Below are 7603 nucleotides of genomic sequence, written 5' to 3' on the forward strand. Positions count from 1 at the left end.
CACATTTTAGGAGAGGTGTTGAGATCCCTCTCCTATAGAGGATGTCGTCCACTATAGTGTAGTACTGTGCTTCTCGTACTAGCCTTTTTGCCTCCTTTTATCTGCGGGGAGTGTGTCAGTCTTTAGGTAGTTCATTATGGGAGTTGTCCATCCTTGATCCCGTCCTGATATGGTTAGGATCTTTTCTTCCTCTAAGATTGATGGATTTTGCAGTGTTTCTTGGATGAGGCTTGATGAGCGGATAATTTATACGCTTTTTGGCATTGTTTTTAGTAGAATCTAGTTACTTTTAGGGATATTTTCATTAGTTTTTATGTCAAATTCACATTTCTGGACTTTACTATGAGTTTGTGTGTTTTTTTGTGATTTCAGGTATTTTCTAGCTGAAATTGAGGGACTTGAGCAAAAATCATATTCAAAGGTTGAAGAAGGACTGCTGATGCTATTGGATTCTGACCTCCCTGCACTCAAAATGGATTTTCTGGAGCTACAGAACTCAAAATGGCGAGCTTTTAATTGCGTTGGAAAGTAGACATCCAGGGCTTTCCAGCAATGTATAATAGTCCATACTTTGGCTGAGTTTAGATGATGCAAACTGGCGTTCAACACCAGCTCTCTACCCAATTCTGGCGTTCAGCGCCAGAAACAAGTTGCAAAGTGGAGTTCAACGCCCAAACTGGCACAAAAGCTGGCGTTCAACTCCAAGAATGACCTCTCCACGTGTAGACTTCAAGCTCAGCCCAAGCACACACCAAGTGGGCCCCGGAAGTGGATTTATGCATCAATTACTTATTTCTGTAAACCCTAGTAACTAGTTTAGTATAAATAGGACATTTTACTATTGTATTAGACATCCTGAGTTTTATCTTTAGATCATAGTAGTCTTGGTTACTCCAGTTCCCCTCTGGGGCCGAGACCAATGAACTCCATTATCACTTATGTATTTTTAACAGTAGAGTTTCTACACTCCATAGATTAAGGTGTGGAGCTCTGCTGTTCCTCAAAGATTAATGCAAAGTACTACCGTTTTTCTATTCAATTCATCTTATTTCGCTTCTAAGATATTCATTCGCACTTCGACCTGAATGTGATGAACGTGACAATCATCATCATTCCCTATGAATGCGTGCCTGACAACCACTTCCGTTCTACTTTAGATTGAATGAGTATCTCTTGGATCTCTTAATCAGAATCTTCGTGGTATAAGCTAGATTGATGGCGGCATTCATGAGAGTCCGGAAAGTCTAAACCTTGTCTGTGGTATTCTGAGTAGGACTCTGGGATTGAATGACTGTGACGAGCTTCAAACTCGCGAGTGCTGAGCGTAGTGACAGACGCAAAAGGATAGTAAATCCTATTCCAGTATGATCGAGAACCTCCAGATGATTAGTCGTGCTGTGACAGAGCATTTGGACCATTTTCACAGAGAGGATAGGACACAGCCATTGACATTGGTGATGCCTCCAGACGATTAGCCATGCAGTGACAGCGCATCGGACCATTTTCCAGAGAGGATTAAAAGTAGCCATTGGCAACGGTGATGTCCTTACATAAAGCCAGCCATAGAAAGGAGTAGGATTGATTGGATGAAGACAGCAGGAAAGCAGAGGTTCAGAGGAACGAATGCATCTCCATATGCTTATCTGAAATTCTCACCAATGAATTACATAAGTGTTTTTATTCTTATTTTCTCCTTATTTTATTATCTATTTTTGAAAACTCCATAACTGTTTGATATCCGCCTGACTGAGATCTACAAGGTGACCATAGCTTGCTTCATACCAACAATCTCCGTGGGATCGACCCTTACTCACGTAAGGTTTATTACTTGGACGACCCAGTGCACTTGCTGGTTAGTTGTATCGAAGTTGTGAATGAAAAACAATTTATTAAGACGTGCGCACAGAGTTTTTGGCGCCGTTGCCGGGGATTGTTCGAGTTTGGACAACTGACGGTTCATCTTGTTGCTCAGATTAGGTAATTTTTTTTTCAAAAAAATTTTTCAAAAATCTTTCAAAAATTTTTCCTTTATTTTCGAAAAAAAAAATTATGTTTTCAAAAATATATTTTTCTTCAGAATTTTTAAGAATGAATTCTAGTGTTTCATGAAGCATGTTGAAGCCTCGCTGGCTGTAAAGCCATGTCTAATTCTTTTGGATAGGGAATGTCAGGCGTGTCATGTCTGAGTTACATACTAAAGCTTGGCTGGCTATTAAGCCATGCCTAACCCTCAGATTGGAGCTTTAGAATAAGAATGCTAGATTCCTGGAATTCATATTAAAAATTTTGGAATCCTTATTTTTCTTTTTTTAATAATTTTCGAAAAAAAATCCAAAAAAAATTATAAAATCATAAAAATAAAAAATATTTTGTGTTTCTTGTTTGAGTCTTGAGTCAAGTTGAAAGTTTGGTGTCAATTGCATATTCATCTTGCATTTTTCGAAAAATTCATGCATTCATAGTGTTCTTCATGATCTTCAAGTTGTTCTTGGTAAGTCTTCTTGTTTGATCTTGATGTTTTCCTGTTTAGTGTCTTTTCTTGTTTTACATGTGCATTTTTTGCATCCATAGAGTCTAAACATGAAAGATTTCTAAGTTTGGTGTCTTGCATGTTTTCTTTGCATATAAAAATTTTCAAAAATATGTTCTTGATGTTCATCATGATCTTCGAAGTGTTCTTGGTGTTCATCTTGACATTCATAGCATTCTTGCATGCATTCATTGTTTAGATCCAAAATTTTCATGCATTGCATCATTCTCATATTTTTCTCTTTCATCATTAAAAAAAAATATTCAAAAAAATCAAAAAGATATCTTCCCCTTTTTCTCTCTTAAAATTTTCGAAAATTTGAGTTGACTTTTTCAAAAATTTTCAAAATCTAGTTGTTTTTATGAGTCAAATCAAATTTTCAATTTAAAAATCTTATCTTTTTCAAAATCTTTTTCAAAAATCAAATCTTTTTCATTTTTCTTAGTTATTTTCGAAAATTATAAAAATATTTTTCAAAAATATTTTTCTTATCTTTATTACATAATTTTCGAAAATAACATCATCAATTAATGTTTTGATTCAAAAATTTCAAGTTTGTTACTTGCTTGTTAAGAAAGATTCAAACTTTAAGTTCTAGAATCATATCTTGTGATTTCTTGTGAATCAAGTCATTAATTGTGATTTTCAAAATCAAATCTTTTTCAAAACTAATTTCAATCATATCTTTTCAAAAATATCTTCTTATCATATCTTTTTCAAAAATTTGATTTTAAAATATCCTTTCTAACTTCTTATCTTCTTATCTTTTCAAAATTGATTTTCAAATTTGTTTCAACTAACAAACTAACTTTTTGTTTGTTTCTTATCTTTTTCAAAACTACCTAACTAACTCTCCCTCTCTAATTTTCGAAAATATCTTCCCCCTTTTTCAAAATTTCTTTTTAATTAATTAATTATTTTAATTTTTAACTTCTATTTTCGAAAATTACTAACCTTTTTCAAAAACTATTTTCGAAAATCACTAACTCTTTTTCAAAAATTATTTTCGAAAATTCTCCCTCTCTCTCATCTTCTTCTATTTATTTATTCATCTACTAACATCTCCTCATCTCACATCACTGCTCCTATCCTTACCCTTGTGTTTGGATTCTTCATTCTTCTTCACCCCTATTCCTTTTCTTCTTCTACTAACAATAAGGAACCTCTTTACTGTGACATAGAGGATTCGTCTTCTTTTCTTGTTCTCTTCTCTTTCTTATGAGCAGGAACAAAGAAAAAGGCATTCTTGTTGAAGCTGATCCAGATCCTAAAACGACTCTGAAGAGGAAACTAAGAGAAGCTAAAGTACAACAATCCAGAGACAACCTTATTGAAAATTTCGAACAAGTAAAGGAGATGGCAGCCGAACCCAACAACAATAATGCAAGGAGGATGCTTGGTGACTATACTGCACCAAATTCCAATTTACATGGAAGAAGCATCTCTATCCCTACCATTGGAGCAAACAATTTTGAGCTGAAACCTCAGCTAGTTTCTTTGATGCAACAAAACTGCAAGTTTCATGGACTTCTATCTGAAGATCCTTTTCAGTTCTTAACTGAATTCTTGCAGATCTGTGATACTGTTAAGACTAATAGAGTAGATCCTGAAGTCTACAGGCTCATGCTTTTCCCGTTTGCTGTAAGAGACAGAGCTAGAATATGGTTGGACTCTCAACCTAAAGACAGCCTGAACTCTTGGGATAAGCTGGTCAAGGCTTTCTTAGCCAAGTTCTTTCCTCCTCAAAAGCTTAGTAAGCTTAGAGTGGATGTCCAAACCTTCAGACAGAAGGAAGGTGAATCCCTCTATGAAGCTTGGGAGAGATACAAGGAACTAACCAAAAAGTGTCCTTCTGACATGCTTTCAGAATGGACCATTCTGGATATATTCTATGATGGTCTGTCTGAATTAGCTAAGATGTCATTAGATACTTCTGCAGGTGGATCCATTCACCTAAAGAAAATGCCTGCAGAAGCTCAAGAACTCATTGACATGGTTGCTAATAACCAGTTCATGTACACTTCTGAGAGGAATCCTGCGAGTAATGGGACGCCTATGAAGAAGGGAGTTCTTGAAATTGATACTCTGAATGCCATATTGGCTCAAAACAAAATATTGACTCAGCAAGTCAATATGATTTCTCAGAGTCTGAATGGAATGCAAGCTGCATCCAACAGTACTCAAGAGGTATCTTCTGAAGAAGAAGCTTATGATCCTGAGAACCCTGCAATAGCAGAGGTAAATTACTTAGGTAAACCTTATGGAAACACCTATAATCCATCATGGAGAAATCATCCAAATCTCTCATGGAAGGATCAACAAAAGCCTCAACAAGGCTTTAATAATGGTGGAAGATACAGGTTTAGCAATAGCAAGCCTTTTCCATCATCCACTCAGCAACAGACAGAGAACTCTGAACAAAATACCTCTAATTTAGCAAACTTAGTCTCTGATCTATCTAAGGCCACTGTAAGTTTCATGAATGAAACAAGGTCTTCCATTAGAAATTTGGAAGCACAAGTGGGCCAGCTGAGTAAAAGGATCACTGAAATCCCTCCTAGTTCTCTCCCAAGTAATACAGAAGAGAATCCAAAAGGAGAGTGCAAGGCCATTGAATTGATCACCATGGCCGAACCTGTAAGGGAAGGAGAGGACGTGAATCCCAAGGAGGAAGACCTCCTGGGACGTCCAGTGATCAATAAGGAGCTTCCCTCTGAGGAACCAAAGGAATCTGAGACTCATCTAGAGACCATAGAGATTCCATTGAACCTCCTTATGCCATTCATGAGCTCTGATGAGTATTCCTCTTCTGAAGAGAATGAGGATGTTACTGAAGAGCAAGCTGCCAAGTTTCTTGGTGTAATCATGAAGTTGAATGCCAATTTATTTGGTATTGAGACTTGGGAAGATGAACCTCCCTTGTTCACCAATGAACTAAGTGATCTGGATCAACTGAGATTGCCTCAGAAGAAACAGGATCCTGGAAAGTTCTTAATACCTTGTACCATAGGCACCATGACCTTTGAAAAGGCTCTATGTGACCTTGGTTCAGGGATAAACCTCATGCCCCTCGCTATAATAGAGAAACTGGGAATCTATGGGGGTGCAAGCTGCGAAAATCTCATTAGAGATGGCAGACAATTCAAGAAAACAGGCTTATGGACAAGTAGAGGACGTGTTAGTAAAGGTTGAAGGCCTTTACATACCTGCTGATTTCATAGTCCTGGATACTGGGAAGAATGATGATGAATCCATCATCCTTGGAAGACCCTTCCTAGCCACAATAAGAGCTGTGATTGATGTTAACAAAGGTGAACTAGTCCTTCAATTGAATGAGGACACCCTTGTGTTTGCAACTCAAGGTCATCCTTCTGTAAACATGGAGAGGAAGCATAAAAAGCTTCTCTCAAAGCAGAGTCAAACAAAGCCCCCACAGTCAAACTCTAAGTTTGGTGTTGGGAGGCTACAACCAAACTCTAAGTTTGGTGTCAAACCCCCATATCCAAACTCTAACTTTGGTGTTGGGAGGTTTCAACAAAGCTCTGCACATCTGTGAGGCTCCATGAGAGCCCACTGTCAAGCTATTGACATTAAAGAAGCGCTTGTTGGGAGGCAACCCAATGTTTATTTATCTAATTTTCATTGTTTTATTAGGTTCATGATCATGTGAAGTCACAAAATAAATCAAAAAATTGAAAACAGAATTAAAAAATAGCAGAAAAAAATCACACCCTGGAGGAAGACCTTACTGGCATTTAAATGCCAGTAAGAAGCATGTTTTGGGCGTTCAACGCCAGAATAGAGCATGGTTCTGGCGCTGAACACCAGAAATGCACCCTGGAGAAGAGCTGGTACTGAACGCCCAGAACAAGCATGGTTCTGGCATTCAACGCCAGAAATGGGCCACAAATGGGCGTTCAACGCCCAGAACAAGCACCTATCTGGCGCTGAACGCCCAGAGTTGTGTGCAAGGGCATTTTGCATGCCTAATTTGGTGCAAGGTTGTAAATCATTGAACACCTCAGGATCTGTGGACCCCACAGGATCCCCACCTACTTCCACTCACTCTCTTCTCTCTTCTCAATCATCCTCTCTTCCCAATAAACACTCTTCTCCAAAACCCTTCACCAATCACCTCAATCTCTCTTCCCTATCACCACTTCACCACTCACATCCATCCACTCTTCCCCATAAACCTACCTCATAAAATCCACCTACCTTCAAAATTCCAAAATCAATTTCCCACCCAACCCACCCTAAAATGGCCGAACCTAACACCCTCTCCCCCCACTATATATAGCCCTCCATTCTTCTTCATTTTCACACAACACAACCCATTCTCCCTCTCCTCCATTTCTTCTTCTTCTTCATCTATTCTTTCTTCTCTTGCTCGAGGGCGAGCAAAATTCTAAGTTTGGTGTGGTAAAAGCATAAGCTTTTTGTTTTTCCATTACCATTGATGGCACCTAAGACCGAAGAATCCTCTAGAAAAGGGAAAGGGAAGACAAAAGCTTCCACCTCCGAGTCATGGAAGATGGAAAGATTCATCTCCAAAGCTCATCAAGACCACTTCTATGATGTTGTGGCCAAGAAGAAGGTGATCCCCGAGGTCCCTTTCAAGCTCAAAAGAAATGAGTATCCGGAGATCCCACATGAAATCCAAAGAAGAGGTTGGGAAGTTCTAACAAACCACATCCAACAAGTCGGCATCCTAATGGTTTAAGAGTTCTATGCCAATGCATGGATCACTAGGAACCATGATCAAAGTAAGAACCCGAACCCAAAGAATTATCTCACCATGGTTCGGGGGAAATACTTAGATTTTAGTCCGGAAAATGTGAGGTTGGCGTTTAACTTGCCTATGATGCAAGGAGATGCACGCCGCTACACTAGAAGGGTCAACTTTAATTAAAGGTTGGACCAAGTCCTCATGGACATATGTGTGGAAGGAGCTCAATGGAAGATTGACTCCAAAGGCAAGCCGGTTCAACTAAGAAGACTGGACTTCAAGCCTGTAGCTAGAGGATGGTTGGAATTCATCCAACGCTCCATCATCCCCACTAGCAACCGATC

The 7603-nt window shown here is 38.6% G+C and overlaps 1 non-coding gene across 1 annotated transcript; it reads right to left on the reverse strand.

Annotated features, from left to right (window-relative positions):
• Window positions 1-4285: 4285 nt before the first annotated feature.
• On the reverse strand, window positions 4286-4393 carry LOC112731804 (small nucleolar RNA R71). The gene has a single exon (XR_003167562.1). It is a non-coding gene; the product is annotated as a small nucleolar RNA R71 (small nucleolar RNA).
• Window positions 4394-7603: the final 3210 nt, after the last annotated feature.

The sequence above is a fragment of the Arachis hypogaea genome, chromosome 12 (genome assembly GCF_003086295.3).
Source record: "Arachis hypogaea cultivar Tifrunner chromosome 12, arahy.Tifrunner.gnm2.J5K5, whole genome shotgun sequence".
Taxonomy (NCBI): Eukaryota; Viridiplantae; Streptophyta; class Magnoliopsida; order Fabales; family Fabaceae; genus Arachis; species Arachis hypogaea.